The sequence below is a fragment of the Lycorma delicatula genome, chromosome 6, assembly GCF_047948215.1.
Source record: "Lycorma delicatula isolate Av1 chromosome 6, ASM4794821v1, whole genome shotgun sequence".
NCBI lineage: Eukaryota > Metazoa > Arthropoda > Insecta > Hemiptera > Fulgoridae > Lycorma > Lycorma delicatula.
The window spans coordinates 91,751,204-91,770,546 of record NC_134460.1 but is presented as its reverse complement, the minus strand read 5'-3'; the positions used below and the strand labels follow the sequence as shown (position 1 = coordinate 91,770,546).

General features: G+C 28.0%; 1 protein-coding gene across 3 annotated transcripts in view; it reads left to right on the top strand.

Moving 5' to 3' along the window:
- LOC142326023 (BTB/POZ domain-containing protein 2-like) overlaps positions 1 to 19,343 on the top strand; it is a 237,124-nt gene that overhangs the window by 90,370 nt on the left and 127,411 nt on the right. For all 3 annotated transcript variants that reach the window (XM_075368091.1, XM_075368095.1, XM_075368092.1), the window contains one exon: positions 18,885 to 18,984. The gene's annotated coding sequence lies outside the window, so the exon portion shown is untranslated. The remainder of the gene's footprint in view (positions 1 to 18,884; positions 18,985 to 19,343) is intronic.

Sequence of the window (19,343 nt, the reverse complement as noted above, 5' to 3'; positions counted from 1 at the left end):
GGGTTATCTATTGTATCTCATTTAAACCATTAACATTCATCCCATTATGTTTACTTATTGTGTGCTTACGCGCACGATTTAAAAACCACTCTACTGATGTTGAAGTTTAAGAATAATATTGGTTTCTGTTTAATCTGGTTAATAAGTATCTAATACGGGAAAGTTTTTTTTTGCAATTAACTTGTAAGTTCAGAATTTAAATTCGAAAATGCAACTTTAAAAATATTAATTTATAGTCTCCATACTATTTTAATAATCTTTCAAGGAAATTTATTTTTATCATGTTCCTTATTTAACATATTTCATCAAGGAGGTTTGTAATAAACTTTTATACGAAATTTAATGTAATAATAATTTATTTGAATCTAATTTAAAATTAGATTTATTGATAATTCCATACGTAACTCCATAAATAATTTATACTCTATTAATTTACAAAAAAAAAAAAAAAAAAAAAAAAAAATGTAAAATAATTTAGTAACCTAAGTTTAAAAATGTATACATCGTAAAACATTAATAGTATTTTTTTTTTCAATATTTATAAACAATCTTTTTTTAACACATTGGGCCAATGTTAGTTACGTGATATCTTAATAAAAATCCTGTTTAAGATGATTCACAATACGTCAATCATAAATTAATGCCATTAAGATAAAAATTATATACTATAGACTATAATACTTTTTCATCTAGTTTGACCGTATATGGAAAGTAAATTTCGAATGCTAATGTTCCGAATTAAACTTAGATATATATACGTTTCTTTACTATGTTAGGTAATAACCTACGGTAAATTTGTTGTGTGACCTTTTTTGCAAATGTAAATCAGATTCTGATAATTACATTGTTAAAAGCAATATTATAATTTTATTTTACTTTAATCCTCTTCTAAATAAATCATAAATTTGAATAAACATTCTCTTTATTACTACTATATTTGTACAATAATCGTAACCTGTTCAAATTTAAATAGAATGCTGCTGGTTTTTAAGATAAGAAATATTGAAAAAATACTACCTTAATGATAATGTAGTTATTATTGTTAAAAGATATATGCTACAAAAATAGATCTATATTTGGTTGCTAAGCAACGGGATTGTTTGACTTTTTTTTGCGCCTACGACGACAAGTATGACCGAATGTACACCTCCTGAGACGGAGTCTGTAGCTACACAGATGCCAGTGGTGTTGATGTTTGCGGCCACCCAGACGGAAGATAGTGAGTGACAAGGCTGGACTTGAAGTCCGAAAGGCACGTGACAATGGTGTGGATGATGGAGATCTGCCCCGTCTGGTCCTCCAGCGGTGTTTATGACGTTAATAAACCAAACATTTACTTTTTATTTATTTTTATTACGTATTTTTCTTTGAGTACAATGATTCAATCGTGTCCTCAAATTTTGCAACCTTAATTAAACTCATTCCCCGACGTCGTACAATGGTGAAATTTTACACAGCGACGTAAGTCTGGTGACAATACAATAATTCATTGTCAATTTCATATGTAGAACATTTATATATAAGTTGTCGAACATACGAGGGGAACCAAACATTTTTAGGAAGGAAGCTGAATCATAAGATGTAGCTATCGATCCGATTGAGTTTGACTGTCGATTTAGTATATGTACATCAGGTGGCTGTTACAGCGGATTTTAATATAACGTGTAAATTTACCTTCTAAAATTTGTATACTTCTAGAAAAAATTTTTAAAACATGCTTTTCTTTAAAAAATATTATTAAAAAAAAAAAATTCTACTAAAACGTAAAAAATAATTTTGTTTTTTAAAAATTAATTTTAAAAAAATTTTTTGTTGACATGACAAAAAAGAAAAGTGTGAGGCGCGGTCTTCTCTCTTCTTCATGAGAGCGCGCCCCATTTATTTATTTGTTATGTTTTTGATGGAAAATATGTTTTTAAAAATTATTTTTTTTTTAACATTATACTTTAAGCTGTTTAATCAGTTTCATTTCGGTAGTTATGTAAATTCGAATTTTACTACCGTTGATCGAACCCCATTCACCAAAGTATATCGGCGTTTAAAATACATCCATAGAAATCCAAAGTTAATACTTCATTTAAGTATATTTAAATCAGAGTCGCATCATACGATAAAAGCTATCATAATCACTGATAATGTTAACCATTTATTAAAATAATAGATCGAGTGAATGACATTTCTAAAAATGATAATTATATTTTTAATTTGATTATTATTATTATTATTATTATGAATTTAAAAAATATATATATATATATATTCCTACTTACTCTACTTTAATCTTGAGACACAAAATAAAAAAATTGTAAACAATTTCATGTAATGGAAATATTCCATTTTTTGGACCGTCAATTAAAAAATGTTAGAATTCTAATTTTTTTGTCATTTATTTCTCATATGTGCATATATTGTATATGCGTATGTATAGAAATTAAGCCTTTACAAGCATGTCGACTGTGCACTGATTTAAATGACTTTTTTGTAGAGAAAATTCATTTGCTAGTCCCTATATAATGTTTTCGAAATAATGTCAGTGGAATAATATTTAAATGAAAAATTATATTGTCATTTAAACGATTTGAAAATGTTTAAATTCTTTTTAATGTTATTCTACTTTCTGTACACACACACACACACAGACATATATATATATATATATATATATATATATATATATATATATATATATATGTCTGTGTGTGTATATATATATATATATATTAACTTAAATGTAATTTATTTAAGTTTATTTTCCTCTTGATCGAATAGAATTGAATACAATAAAAAGACATATTTTACTTAAAAATATTATCTTTATTATTTTCTTGGGTTAACCAATCAACTATACAAACTTATAAATTAAATACACTTCACTTAGAATTCTCAAGCTTCCTCAGGTGATAATACACATTCATACACACATCATACAGAATTCTCTTGCATACTAAGAAATTATAGAAAAATACTTAAATATAGAAAAAAAGAAGTGACAGCGCTCACGAAACATACAATAGAACATGAACACTCTTTCGATTTCAACAGCATCCAAAATATTTGACAAAGAACAAAATACATATAAAAGGACCACTCTAGAGATAACATACATCAAGAAAAATACAAATACTGTCAATAATAGAACGGACATAGCCGGATTAAGTATCATATGAGTTAATTTAATTTAAAAAATCATATTTATATTGTAAATTTAGTTTTAAGGAAAATTATGTTTGTAATCTTGGAGAAAAATATGTGCATTGTAAAGGTTTCAATACACAGGAAATAGCAATCGGGTAGGTTATATAAAGAGATAATTATCTAAAGATAAGATGAGTCGGGTATGAGTAGGGGAATCTATTACAAGTGTGGGGATAAAAATTGATATCTAGGGTGAGTAGAGCAGTTAATTTCTTAGTATTTAAGAGAATTTTGTATGATGTATGTATAAATGTGTATTGTCACCTGAAGAAGCTTAGAAAATTCTAAGTGAATCGGTGTGTATTTAATTTATAAGTTTGTACAGTTGATTGGTTAACCCAAAAAATTAATAAAGGTATATTTTTAAGCAAAGTATGAATTTTATATATATATATATATACTATTATAAAAAGGGAAAGAGGGTTTTGGTTTTTTCAGGATAAACAAAAACTAGTCGATCAATCGTAACAAAATTTTTACCATGTTTCTTAGCATAACTGAGAAGGTTTTTAGATATATTTCATCTAAAAAAAAATTATATGTCGTAGTGGAGATTTTGCCGGTTGAAGCACGCACTTTAATGAACTAAGAACTGTGAGCCTCTATCACTGTGTAAGGTGGGTTTGAACTGAATGATCCGAATCAATCAAATGAATAATATTACAAAAATAATAGAATTAAACTTACGTTAAATGAAAAAGAATAAAATAAAATAAAATAATTTCTGTTTAACAATAATGGACTTCCCGTGGGGACTGCGTGTGAGGCTAGAGTGATGAGGTATGCGAGCACCTCGTGGGAGGTTAAACCGGTCATCATCATCAACTGGTACAAAACAGCGTCCCAGAGACGCTGTTTTGGGATGTGCAATGGGGTTTTCTTGTTATTTCTCTGCAAACAATCTTCCGATTTCCAAGATTCTCAAACGGAGTATTTGTAAGTAGGTTGAAGGATAACGTTTGCATGCATCAGGTACACTCTCCACCTAAAAGCTTATTCAGAAATGTATATGAACGTATAGTGTGGATGACCAGGGCGCCGTCCCCTGGTTGTTTGAGAATGGCGAGCCCTGCGGCCAGGAGGCCCCGAAGGGCCCCTGAGTTGGTTCTGGAATCCGGTTGGGCTGACCCGAGCCCCGCGGGCCCAGGTTCTGACTAGACGAGCTGGCTAATATATATATTTTATCTACATATTCCAATATTTAGAATTTAGTCGTTTAATTTCAAAGTGAAACTTTAATAAAATTAGTCAGTAAAATTAAGGTTAAATAAACAATACATATTCCCACTTTCCAGATAGATACCCATCAATCTCATTACTAGTTTAGCTATGTTTCTCTGCATTCTTTTACTTTTCTTTATCAAGTCCATGTTTCCCATTTTTAAGATGTCATACAAATAGTTTTTATTTTCCGACTAGCATAATTTTTTTGAAAGCCTACGTATATTTAAAATAATAATAATAAAAGTAATAAATACACTATCTTAAAGTAATAATAATAAAAACTACCTTAAAAAATTCCAAAAGTAAAAATTAATATAATTTCCTTTTTTTTACAATTTCGAACTTGGTAACAAGTAATGGTTAGTAACTTTTATTTAGTTTTTAAAATTAATTACGGAATGTTATCAATAACATCTAAATCAGCATTACTTTTTATTACTCTCAGAAATTGTGGAATTAATCAGTTTAATTAATTTTTTAGTATATTATTTATTTCATAACACCATTAATGTTTTATAATTTATACAGTTTCTTAAAAATATTCTATTATATAAAATAACTTCCAGTTTTTCTTTACTATTAATCTATTACCGATTTTATTTTTAATATTTCGTTCTTTGATTACAACTAACTCGAAATGTTTCTTAGTTTTTTCGGTGTTCGGTGGAGTTCTTTATAGCTCTTACCGTTTGTGAAATCGTTTTGGACCCCATATCTTCTTATTATATATAATATACATATGAGGATCAAGAAATCTTATGTTTTGAAATAACCGGTATGAAATAACACGTGTTTATACAATGGAAAGGGTGCACTGAACTATATGTGTACGGGTACATCGCAAAAAGACACGATCACTCACGCACGCACACGATTAATATTACAACATATGCACACATGCATGTGTTTTTTAATACAAGCATTTCTTTATAAATACATACATTAAATAAGTTTTTAAAAAATACACAATAATTTCCAAGTTTATTCATACGAAAAAAGTATTTATATTGTACAATATTGAAATTATTGTAAAATGGTGGTTGTAATTTTCCATAAAATTTGTCCTTGAAACATTCGGACGGAAGTAACAAATTCACGGCGATATAATAATAAACTATTAAAGTTTGACGCTTATGTGACTAATTTAACGGCGAAAAGAAGATAAAATTAAACTGAAACGCAAATATTTTTATGACTATACCAGTTGTTTGTGTTGGAAGGAAACGTATTTTGATGATTTGTATAAAACCACAGTTTACATACCGTTTCCGTTATTCTGTTTTAGTTAATAATTGCGCGCGCATATGCGTGCGTGATATTTTGTAAGTATTTCTTTACACTTAAAAAAGAAATGATGAATCAAAGTAGGTCACAATCTATCATTTTTTTTTTAAAGTACCAAGTAAAATTACTTTCCTGGGCTTTTTTAAAAAGTAGATTAATTTAATAGATGTTTTGAAATTTCATATTTTCGAGAACACTTGTAAGTTAAACCGTAAACATAGAGCCTGTCGGAGCTTTGCTGAGTACTCGTGTTCCATGTCGCTCAAAATATTAATTTTTTCTTGAATTTTGCAGATTTTTAGACAGATGCTCTTCCTGTCAAAAAATCTACTTAAAGGAGAAAAATATGAAAATTTTTAATGTTTGTTAAGTTTTCCCTAACATTCTGTTCTTATTCCTTTCACCAAATTTATAAAATGGTAACCGAAAATGTGAATTATTTCCTGTTTCTAAAGATATTTGAAAAAGTTTTGTAATGTTCGTTATAGTCTACCTAAGTTTTGTCAAAATTCTACTTACTGTTTATTAAAGATATACTATTTTAAAATTCTGTAAAATTATGATCGTGCTTAACTTGCCAAAAATAACAACTTTCTTTATTCGCTTAACCTATTGTATCACGATTTAAGTTTGATTGCAGAATTGAAAAAAAATTGCATAATTTTTTTTTAATTTGATGATAAAAAATGAAGTTCATAAAATGAAACAAAAGTTATTCATCCTTCATTGGATCACTACCTACTACAACATTCTCGTTGAGATTTCAAAATCATTTTGGCTAATTTTCGTAATCAATTATTAAAAATATCTTCATTTTATCCTTATTCCAATATATTAATTTAAAATAGTTTAAAATAAAATTACTTTTGTAATAATAGTGGTGAAGTATATGTAAATTAGGATACCCTTAAATTAGTTTAAAGGGAATAATATGTAACATTGAAAGTATATTTGTTGATGAAGATATAAAAATAATTAACTATAAATGATTAACAAATAAATTAAGACTGAATAAGTAATAAAATAAGAATTAATAACATTCTGCTTGTAAAATACTTTTTACTTTTTTTACATAGTTACATAGAAATCGCGACGGTGACGATGTGACTGCCGAAGGCATTTCATAGTATGTATCATTTCATAATTTCAAAAAAATTGTTCTTTACTGGAAACAATCCAAAAAAGAAATCTATTATGATTCGGTGATACAATATTTCCAAGAAAACAATTTTAAAACATTTAGATTCCTAGTTCATACAGGTGCAACAACAAAATAAAATAACTATTCCATATAAGGAACCCACCGGACTGGTCTAGTGGTGAACGCGTCTTCCTAAATCAGCTGATCTGGAAGTCGAGAATTCCAGCGTCCAAGTCCTTTGTAAAGGAAGTTAGTTACTTTTATACGGATTTAAATAGTAGATCGTGGATACCGGTGTTCTTTGGTGGTTGGGATTCAATTAACCACATGTCTCAGGAATGGTCAAACTGAGACTGTACAAGACTATACTTCATTTACAATTATAAATATCATCCTGTGAAGTAATACCTGAACGATAATTCCCGGAGGCTAAAACAGGAAAAAGAAAGGAAACAGTCCATAAAAGGACCTAGTCCTTTAAAGGGATTTTTTGTAATTTTATTGGTGGTTTTTTTATCCAGATGATTAAAGAATGTTTCAAAAATAAATCGGCAAGAATTATTTTCGTTTTCGGCTTAATTTATTTTCTATAATGTATATAAAATTTGTGAAAAATATATTTAGTATGCTGTTCCACTTAATATCTAAAAAAAACCTGATTAATCTGATTTGAACGTATAAATATGTATTAGTAACCTGTTTTAACAAACCAATTTATGTTTCTAGTGTCTCGTTTATATTAATAATATAAAGACAACAAATTGTGATGATACAAGATCGTATGTCATGGATTTCAATCCATTGATTGTAAAAAATGTTGGTCGTTGCATCCGTTTGTTGCTGACTGGACAGACACACCCTCTGTTTACTTACTACAATTACAATAATGCGTGCTATATACAGTGAACACCCAACGGACCAATGAACGCATTAATTGTACTGTACATTCTAGTTCTTAACTTACTTTCTATCACTAACCGGTTGCAAATATATATCATTATTTTTATTTATAAAAAACAAAAAAAAAATTAAGTGTAAAAATATATCTTTAGTTCTTGTTTGTGATGTGTTAAAGCTGGTGTATAATTCTTTCTTCGTTTACAATTTTTTTTTTTGTAATAGTATTTTTGCGGTAATGATTCAGTTTGGTGAAGTATTTGGTTTGTGTTTATTCCGTTTCTGTTTATAAATTTATGTTTGTATAATTAATTTCTACTTCTGTTCTGTGTAAGCTATTACAAAAAAAAAAAACAAACTAACATATTGCTTTCTAAAAATAGGTTAATGTTTCCTGTGATATCTTCTCTTCATTATTTTGTATAAGTTTTCTGATTGTTAAAAAAATTCCTTTAAGTTTTACACTATAAGATTATTATTATAATTAAAAAAATCATTTTGTAAAATCAATATATCGTAAAATTTTTCAATGTATTATGTTAAATTAATCCATATTTTTATAAGAAAACCTGCGAATGTTTTACCCACTACTAAATATCGCCCATCTCCATGGCGTAGTGGTAATGTCTCGGTTTTTCATCCGGGGGTTCGAATCCCGGACAGGCAAGACATTCTTCATGCGATACAAAATTCCATTTCCATATCCCGCGAACAATCTTCAAGCTTACGTTGCGATATCATAAAAAAAATTGTTTTCCAATTCCTAGTATAGCGATTGATTCATCATTATATCAAATGTAAATTATTTTCTGCAGTTTGCTAGATTTTTACTTTTTGCATAAGGAAAAGCATTGTAGAGGATCAAATTTTTGACACCTGGGTGTTTCTTAGTATTTTAGATCTCCTGAGTCCAAAACTACAAATTACTTCTGGATTTATCGGTGAACGCGTGTGCGTCTGCGAGTATGTGTGTAAGCATTTCTTTTTTAAGTATGTAATAGGTGAATATATAATCATGAAATTTTTTGTAGCAAATATTTATAAGGAGAATTGGTCCTTTAATATTTTTTGAAAATTTAACAAGAACTAGATCAAAAAAGTACGCGACTCGATCCTAAAAAATTTTTTTTTTAATTATCGCCTTCATCCCCAAAACCAAGTATGGGTTTGTGCCCCCTTCGGATTTGATACGCTCTTTATCTGTATTTCTACTTTAAAACTTAGTTTTAAACTGAGGAGAATAGATGAAATTAGTTTTTCAATTATTTTAGACTACTATAAATAAATATTTTTTAACAAAAGCATCCGTAAAATTTTTCACCAAATTGCACTTTTTCAACTAAGTCTTCAAAAACTTCTCGGTTAAATTTTTCACAAAATTCAACCATCTCGAAATAGTATTGATGAGTTTAAGAAGAGCCTTCCACATTTCTCAATCAAAATAAACAAAAAGAAATGTTTTGACATATTAAAATATAAATATATACAATTTGTTCTTGAGTCCCAGGATAGAATGATTTTTTACACGATGATCAGCGTTTGCTAATTTTTGGAAAATATAAGGCGTTTTTTTCCTTTTTCTTTTCCAAAATAATTAGCTTTCATTATTGTTAACTATAAATTGCTATAAATTTTGAAAACGTTGAAAGGAGGTGAAGTTATACAGCTGGAAAAATTTTGCGACCACGTTGCAAGGTTTTTTTTACACGACTGCCCAAAATGTAATTATTAATGTATTATTTATTTTTTACATAAATGTAATGTATTTAGGATGTATGTATGTATGTTTGTTCCACCGCAGCAGCTCAACGGCTGATTTAGATATATGACGACGCGTTGGAATCCTTACGTTACGATTGTCATAGGTTATATATACATAAAAATGTTAAGTTCGTTTGTGTACGGCTTCAAAAACTCAAAATGTTCTGCACCGATTGAGCTCAAATTTTAGCACGATATATAACCCGCATCAAAGATTGTTTTCATCTATTTTTAATAAATCTATCTATCTATTTTTAATTTGGAAATGTAAACAAAGGAAAACCAATCAGATCAATGCAAGATGGCCGCTGTCAAACACAACGACCAAATTTCTTTGAATTATATTTAACAGCTAAAGCATCTGTATTTTATTTTTAAAAAAAAAACACGATAAAAAAAAATTTAGCACGATATATAACCCGCATCAAAGATTTTTTTCATCTATTTTTAATAAATCTATCTATCTATTTTTAATTTGTACAGTTTTTTTAATAAATAAGAGGCTAATAAATCAGATGGAAATGTGTAAACAAAGGAAAACCAATCAGATCAATGCAAGATGGCCGCTGTCAAACACAACGACCAATCACAAAGAGCCCGTATGGCCGTTGCCAATGTAAACAAAATCACAACTGATTAAGTAACAAATTTCTTTGAATTATATTTAACAGCTAAAACATCTGTATTTTATTTAAAAAAAACAAAAAGATATTAACACATGTATGTATTAAAAGATTTTAACACCAAAACAAAAAGATATTCCACCAAGAAGGATGACTTACAGTAAATAAATTAAAACACCCAACTTTCTTATAGTCCAGATAGACTTAAGACTATGCAAACAAAAAACGTCGAAATAACCAAATACACAGAAAATAATATCCCTACATAATGACCAAAAAGATCCTTTGTTAGGTTATTTTTTTTACATATATATAACCAAACAATTGTTTTTTGGTCATTTAGCGTTCTTTGCTACGTAAAAGCAAAGAACAAAATTCACAAATAGTAATACTGAAACCACACAACTAAGTATTGGTTTTTTTTTGGTTTTTTCTAACCTCCGAAACCACCGTTATTCATTGCTTCAGATGATGATATGAATGATTTATAGCGTATGAAAATGCCATGCCTGACCGAGATTCCAACTCGGAACCACCGGATTAAAGTCCGAGACGTTACCACTCGCGACACGGAGGCCGGCAAACATATTCGTTAGGAGCCGAATAAAAACACGATTTACCAATATGTCGTTGTGTGTCAAACCAATTTTATACGGACTATAATTACTTTTAATACGCGAAACCCTTTGCAATGATTGAACATTAACTTACACCTCTACAAAAATTATTCCTTTTAAACTAAGCCACATTTTGATATCATTGTTTTTCTATAACACGGCTGGAATTCTTTTCGTTTAATGATAAGAAGCGTTGTCGAAGACAATAACCGAATTCTCTTCCAAAGGACATAATACACCGCTAAACTATTTCTAAATAATTCAAATTCGTGTAATTTTTGTACGAATCGGGTTTTTATCAAAATCTCACCTTTTTCTCAATTGACCTGCGGGGTTTTGTTTTCTTTGGAGACCGTAATTCATTAGTAGATTCATACTCGAAAATCACGTTGTACACTGAAGCAGCACAACTTCTACTTACGTTAGCAGTTTATTAACATCTGAAATCAACGCCGTTTGATTATTCTGTAATTTGTAATTATTACTCTGCTTTTGTAAGCATTTAAAATGATGTGTTTTTTCGCACAACTTAAGGGCATTTTTTCGCAGCCCACAAATCGTTATATATAAAAATGTTAAGTTCGTTTGTGTACGCTTCAAAAACTCAAAATGTTCTGCACCGATTGAGCTCAAATTTTAGCACGATATATAACCCGCATCAAAGATTGTTTTTATCTATTTTTCGCATCAGTCACATACCCGCGACCGCGAGAAAACAGTTTTTTTAACGGTCAGCTGTGTACCAGTGACCGCGCCATAAGAAATTGATGAATAATGTAGTGGAAACAACGATTTTAATGGGGCTTTTCAAAGGTGAAGATGTCCTCATTCCTCGAATACCCATAATCCCGACCGATACACCATTTTAATTTAAAAGATTGCAATTCCCAATTCGATTGGCACTTGCAATCACAATAAAGCTCAAGGTCAATCTTTAGAATTGTGTGGTTTAGATTTAGATGCGGATTGCTTCTCACATGGGCAACTGTATGTTGCGTGTTCCCGATTCGGCAAACCAGATAGCCTATATATCTACGCAGACAGTGGAAAAACAAAAAAATATTGTATATCCACAAGTATTGCAAAATTAAACTTCTATGAAGCGTATGCTTTGTTTTGTTTCTCATTTGTCATCCATGCAACCACAATGTGCCACAGCGAAGCGTGGCGGGTAAAGCTAGTATATATATATATTAAATAAGTTTAAAAAATTTAAAAAAATTATATAGAAATACTATATGCAAAATTATCATCTGCACGCTCTTTAATTATCTTATATTAGTAATTATTCTGTATTAAAGAGCAATGTTTTATTGGCAGTCGTGTTATTTAATTTTTAATATTTATCTCGTGTTATCACAATGAAGTATACCAAACTATTTAATAATATTAATCTTTGTATTAAACAAGCAACAAGCATTGTTGATTTTAATGTATCGTGACGGAATCATAAAATTATTCCCGTTTTATAATATATGATTGTAATATTTGTACGAATATGTATTTCCTAGTGTCGAATTAAATGAAAATTTATTTTCTTTTTCACCCTTTTCTTTCGGCCCGATGTTGCCATGATGTGCTGTCACAACTTTTCTGAAGAAAAGACGGGAGAAAAGTAAAACTGCTCAAAATTGAATTTTTAAAAACATTTTTTTATGGTAACATACGCTTTAATGTGACGTAAATAGAAACACCTTTTCTCCTTTTGTTTAATTTCCTTTAAGATATCTGACACTAAATTAGTTTTTAAAAGTAGTATTCAATTATATTTTTATTTTCAAAAATGTTGCCTTATTTTATGCTCTAATGTAGAATAACCCATATTGTAATAAATAAATATATATTATATATATAGCTGTAACTGCAAAGATATGTTCGAACGCTCTTTAGTTATAAAACAAGGTTAAAACTGTTAATATCTGTAACCGGAAACTCACTCGGTTATAATCAACTCTCGCCTCTTCTTCACTGATGGAAAGTTAAAAGATTACTGGTGAAAATAAAGAAAAACGTTCATATAAACATTGGCTTGGAAACGCTTCTTGAGCGAGTGTCGGCTGGCGAAAGATTTCGGCCTGATTTCTGCATCTTCGGTAAAATTAAGCCAGAAATTCTTAGAACTCAAATTAAGGAGTAAATTTGATAGTTTTATTTGAAATCTGACCTGAAACATTGAACAGAATGGGTCCCACCAAAACTGCATTTTTCGTATTTTTTGAGAAATGGGGGAAAAACGAATGATTGCGTCGAAAAATACATTATTTTATATTTGGCCTAAAATAACTTTGTTAAAAGTTCAATAAACAAGTTGTAAAACTTGTAAGCAATTTGATGTTGAATAAAATGGTGTGAATAAAGTCTACAGAAACTAAATACAATCGTAAGAATTTCCAAGTTTATTAATAAATAAAACATCACAATCTGCCACATTTTCGTTACCTCTTTTTCTGTTTAGTCTCCGCAACCACCGCAAAGTATTACTTCAGAGGATGAATGGGATGAATTTACATGAAGTGTAGTCTTGTATAGTTTCAAGTCGATCATTCCTGAAATGTGTGGTTAATTGAAACCCAACCACCAAAGAACACGGTATCCACTATCTGGTATTTTACATTTTCGTTACCTAACCTGCTTTACTCGTATAAGAACTTTCTTTTTTATTTTCTCCAGTAGAACAAGTCCTGAAAGTTTGTCGCATTCTTCGTGAATTACTCTGTATATAATTTAATTAAAAGAGCATTTACTATCATCAGTGCATCTTTGAAAATTTGCTAATCATCAGCTACATTGTTTTATCAGTTATAATTGATATAACTTTTTTCTTCCTCTAATTCATTTAAAACGACCTATAGCATCGATTACGTAGAATATGGTTGTATGTATTTAATATTATAAAAAAAGGTTCAAACAGATAAATATATTTTTAGTAATTAATAGTAATATAACTGATGATAAAGAAATTTTCTAGAAACCATAGCGAATGGTAAATATTCGTATAATTCAAATGTAATTAATAATTTATTGTATTTTTTTATAAGCATATATATATATATATATAAATTATTTTCCAAAATAAAATGGGTTATCTTTACAAATGTATACAGCTTTGATAATAATTGAGTTTTCCAGATAATTTTTGTATAGCTGTAGAAAATAAGACCACCTAAGTGATATACTTTAAAAAACGTTTAGATAAAAATTTGATTATAAATAAACGAAAATATCTTTTAAATATTCTAAGAAAAGATAAATATTAGAATAAACAAAACTGATTGTTGTAAAAACGTTCAACGGAATGAGATGTTTATATTTAAAGATTAACGTCTGTAAGAGAAATAAAAGAAATTTCAGTTAATCATTCAAGCGACTTACGACGTAAACTATTTATGTCACAATTTATTAATTTGCTTTATAAAATTTATACATATTTCTGCCTAAATTCATCAGAATAAAATTAAATTCTAGAAGCGAATTAACATTTTATCTTTATATATATACACACACACACAGAGAGAGAGAGAGAGAGAGTTTTCCTTTGTTTTTTATTACAAATAAAAGGTGCTGACAAAAGTATATGTAATTTTTATTTAAGTGATTGAAATCGTAGTAAATAAAAGATAAGTAATACAGCTTCATTTATTCGCTACCGAATAATTATAAATGATGGTGGTATTAAGTTAATTTGTAGTGACACGTTATGTTATACAACCGGTGTTTATACTCAACGGTAAAAGGTCAAGGTCACCATCTTACTTCTAAATATACATATGTATATTTTGAGAAAAAAAAGCTGAAGATAATTTAAATATTCTAGTTCTGGTAAAGATATTAGTATTTTTTTTTTTTATTCAGTTAACTGTCACACCAATATTTATAATAAAATATGGGCCCACACACATACAAGTCTCCCCAGATGTGTAGACCAAACTTGAAGGATCGATTTAGGAAATCAAAATAAATAATAACGGTAAAGCAAATCCTCTACCTCGCGTCATTTTGTGTGTTTTTAACCAATATTTATATTTTAAGAACGAATTGAGGTATTTTAATGAATTTTATTGTAAATATAGGTAAAAGTATCTTTTACAAGATAAATAACTTTAAAAACTTTACCTTTAGAAATTTTAAAAAAAAATCTGATGTGGACACAATGTGACTTCCTTGTACGTCTATTAAATTACATATACACATTTTTTTCTGCACTTCATTTAAACTTATTTCATTTGAAAGTGAGATACGATCCTGCAATTCTTTAAAAAAGTGAACAGTTACACAATTGCATTGAGGTGGACACCACTGCATCACATTTTTTGTGGTATTCATATAAGCATTTTTTATATTAGTTTATATATTAATTTTTTTTCACGTCGCTGAAGTAGTTATGCTGTGTTAGTGATAACGTGTTGTATCCATAACCATGCCCACGTCGGTTCGAATCCGACTTCACATATATATATTTTTTTAAATTTGTTTTTTTTTTTTAATTTAAATATATTGATATATTAATAATTATTTACCTCTTTAAAAATTGTTGAACTAAAATGAAAAGTACATAAAATTTTATTACACTAATAACTTCTGATTTTTTTCAATCGGAGGTTAATAATTTAAAAAAAAATCAATTTATTTAAATTAAAAAAAAAGGAATTAAAGTCGAATTTGAACCGATGTGCCTTCCCGTTGTAAGATCCAAATATTTCATTAATTAAAACTTTATTTGGCTGTAACTATGGAACCAATGAAAATAAGTACCACTTGTGATATATCGTGGAGAAGCTCTCAATGAGGGCTTATTAAGAAAAAGCTGCAATTAAGAAAAAGTGCAAAATTCATTTTTTTTGGATTCCAATTAAAAGGTGAGGTGCACAACTAAATTTCGCAACAGTCCTAAATCCAAAATGTTCAATATTACGGCTAATCGTCTTTGAATTATGCGAGATACATACTTATGTACAAACGTCATGCCGAAACTAGTCAAAATGGATTTAGGGATGGTCAAAATGGATGTTTTCGTCGAAACCTGAAAACCGAGATTTATCGCGATTACAATACATCCTTGTACTCGTAAAAGGAACTAAAAATAAATAAATAAATAAATTAAAACTTACTAAGACACTCCGGAACGAACATTCTTATTATTATTACTGTTCACTGGATTATTAATTTGTTTCTAACAGTTATTATCTCTATCGGTTATTATCTTCTAACAAAATCTCTATTGGAGTCTTACATACGCTAAGTTAATATAATTTATTTATCTCGTGTTTTGGCGGTTTTATGGATATTTTTTCAACTATTAAAAAGTTAATTTTCGCGACATTTTTGGGATCTTACATTTGATTTGCAAAACTGGTATTTATATATTTTATGCATTTTAGCAAATATTACATTAGTGCGTCTGAACCAACTTGATAACTTACACCGTTATTTCGAAATGATTATTAAAAAAAAAAATTATTTTGGCAGCTATTTTGAAGAGAACCCGACAGCCGACCGCGGCAATTCATGTATTTTTGTTATCCTCTAACGATGCTTAATCCGAAATCAAAATCAAAATCCCAAACAAAAAGTAATTACACACATACAGAAAATATTGATTTCAATATCGAACTATTTGTTCGTTGAGAATAATAAAAATAAATTCATATCTTACAGATTTGGGAGTTTAAACGTATATTAATGGTAATATAACTGATTAACGATCAAATCTGGATCATTGTAATTATTTAAGAGAAATTGTATAATAATTTAATATCCAGTTCAGTAAATTATTAATCATAATAATTAAATAAATAAATAGATTTTCAAACGCCTGTTGTAATTGTAGAAATGAATAATAACTAGTAATCAGTTTTTTAAGTTATATTTGATTGTTGTAAGAGCAACATTGTTTACTACTATATTTTTAATATAAAACAAAGTCATTTATTTGATATGGTCACTGAAGAAGTTAATAGTAAATACAATAAGTGCTTGAAAAAAGCATAAAAATTTTTAATGATCATTATTAGATAATTTAAACTTATGTCATCACCCTGCTTTTGATTATTTAATTTTTTTTAATAAAACGTATTTATTTCAATTTTGCATACACATATTTAATATCTGTCTTCAGTCATTTAATTCATTTCTATTTACTCCTTTTTATAACGTACCAGTATCTAATAGTTAGGCTATATATTCTAGTGTCTTGTCTTCCTTAACAATTTTTATTCTATGTTGTTGTTTAGAACCAAATTCACTGAACTTGAATTATGAATTATACAAAGCGTTTTAGGAGGAAAGGGAAATAATTCTATAAATTCTAAGGGAACTAAAATACTTTATATTTTATTACTATATAATAAAATATATAGTATTTTATTATATATATATATATATATAATACTATAAATTAAATAAACAGCAAAACACAGTTTAATTGTTGATTTATTAAACCTCCAAAAGTACTTTCGCGGACTATTCGCATCATCAGATGGTGACATTATGGTGATATTCTGAATTTTGAATTCAGTATTTGAATTTTCAAAAAAATATATATACTTACAGACAAATTATGTGTGTGTGTGTTTGTGTCTTTTTTTACATTATTTCAAAAATTATAATGCCATGATTTCGTATAAAATGATCCCTAGACGTTGTTTATTGTTATTTTGGAGCTATTTTGTTTAAAAAATGTAATTAACGAAAACTGTTATTTTATTATTTTTTTGTAAATAAAAACATTATTTCTATTAAACCAATAATTAATTATTAAAATTTTCCTGTTATAATATTAAAAATAAATGTCTTTAAAAAAAAAAGGTGTAACTTTTTCAGTACATAAATTTTATAATAATTAATTTAATTTAAATGGAATATTTTTACTAATCCATTTCATATGTGGATTAAATAGTTTCACGTAGTAATACAATTATTTCGTTTATTTCTGCAGTTGTATGTTTATTAATATCCAACAGGTTTGTAATATTATTCTTGGCGGGAAGTAAATTGGCAGTTCGAGTTGCACGACGAGATTACCATTGGCTGAAACCAGCCAATTGTAACAATAGAAACCTATTGTGGCGCGAAATTATAATAGGCCTACTATACGTAGTATGCAACTGAACTTGATCTTTCCTAATGTTACTTTGCTGACCAGTTTCAGTTAACACAACAGTTACTATTGTCAAGTCAGTAATAATAATCAGTTATAATCGTACATTAAATTTTCACATTATGGTACATATTTATTTATTTTCTGTTTAATTAATCTTATGATCTGTTTCAAATATTTTATTATTATTATTTTAAAATTAAAGTAGCTAAAATCATTTAATATTTTGTGCGTCTATAATAATACTTAATACTTTCTTCTATTTTTATTTTTTTAAGAAACTCTGAATTTCAAAGTGCAGAAATTGTTTATAAAATATACTTGTTAGTTTTTTTTATAGTGTATTTCACGAGGGAAAAGAAAATTTTACTTCATTTGCACGCTTTAAAATATTACATGAAATATTTAATACTTGCAAAAGTATAACATACTAATGTATTAGTTTTGAGAAATTTATATAAAAAGTAAGAGCTAACTAATAAATATATTTTATGACATGAATCAGAAGCACGAAACTTTTGATATTTTTAATACCTTCTCCAGTTTTATACTTGTACTTCTTTACTACTTTAATCTAATATCCTTCTGGATCTTAGTTCAGGTTGGCCTATTTTACTTTGTTTAGTCTTACTCTACAGGCTTTATTGTACAACGCTTATTTAATTTTATTTTATCTTTTATATACATCTGCTAGTTCCATAAAAGTTTACTATTCGCGACTACAGAATTTTGTTTAGAAAACATATAAAAATATATTCTGATTTTGAATTCAGTTTAATTTATTCCATATAACTGTCTAAACATTGTTCAAATAAAGCGAAATTACTTAATAATGAAAAATAAATATATAAATCGATGAAAATTTTATTATCTTACTTCTGTAACTGATCTAATTTACTTGTGTATTATACACGCGCGGCATAAACAGAGAAAGAGAGAGAGATTTCTAGAAAATAATTTTTTTAAACTTCTTTAGATTATACTTAATTAATAAATGGCTTTTTTTTTATTTAATTTTATATTTTATGATTTTTTTAATGTTTCAGAGTTTGTGAGTTGATTTTGAAGATAAACACGATTCCATGCAATGAATACTTTATATTAATGCAAATGGTGATTACATATTTTACGTACGTTTACCTTAAGGTATGATAATATTCAAACATCTTTTACTGTAGATAAATCTGTATTGTAAATTGATATTAAATAAATGGTGTATTCAGTTGGGTATTTATTATATATAGTTCACTACACAATTATATATAAAATTCAATTAAAATTTATGTAGTCACTTTTCTAACCGCATAATATATTACATGAATTATGTATTATTTGAATAAAAATAAATTACTTTGTCTGTATTTATTTACAAAGGATCTGTCCATGAGGTCTACTGACCTTCTATTCAGAGTGAGTGCCACTGCCTTTGATCCGGAAGGTTATGGTTTCGAATAACAGTCATATTTTGCATTTTTTTTCACCTACTACAGAGTAATCAGTGTTAT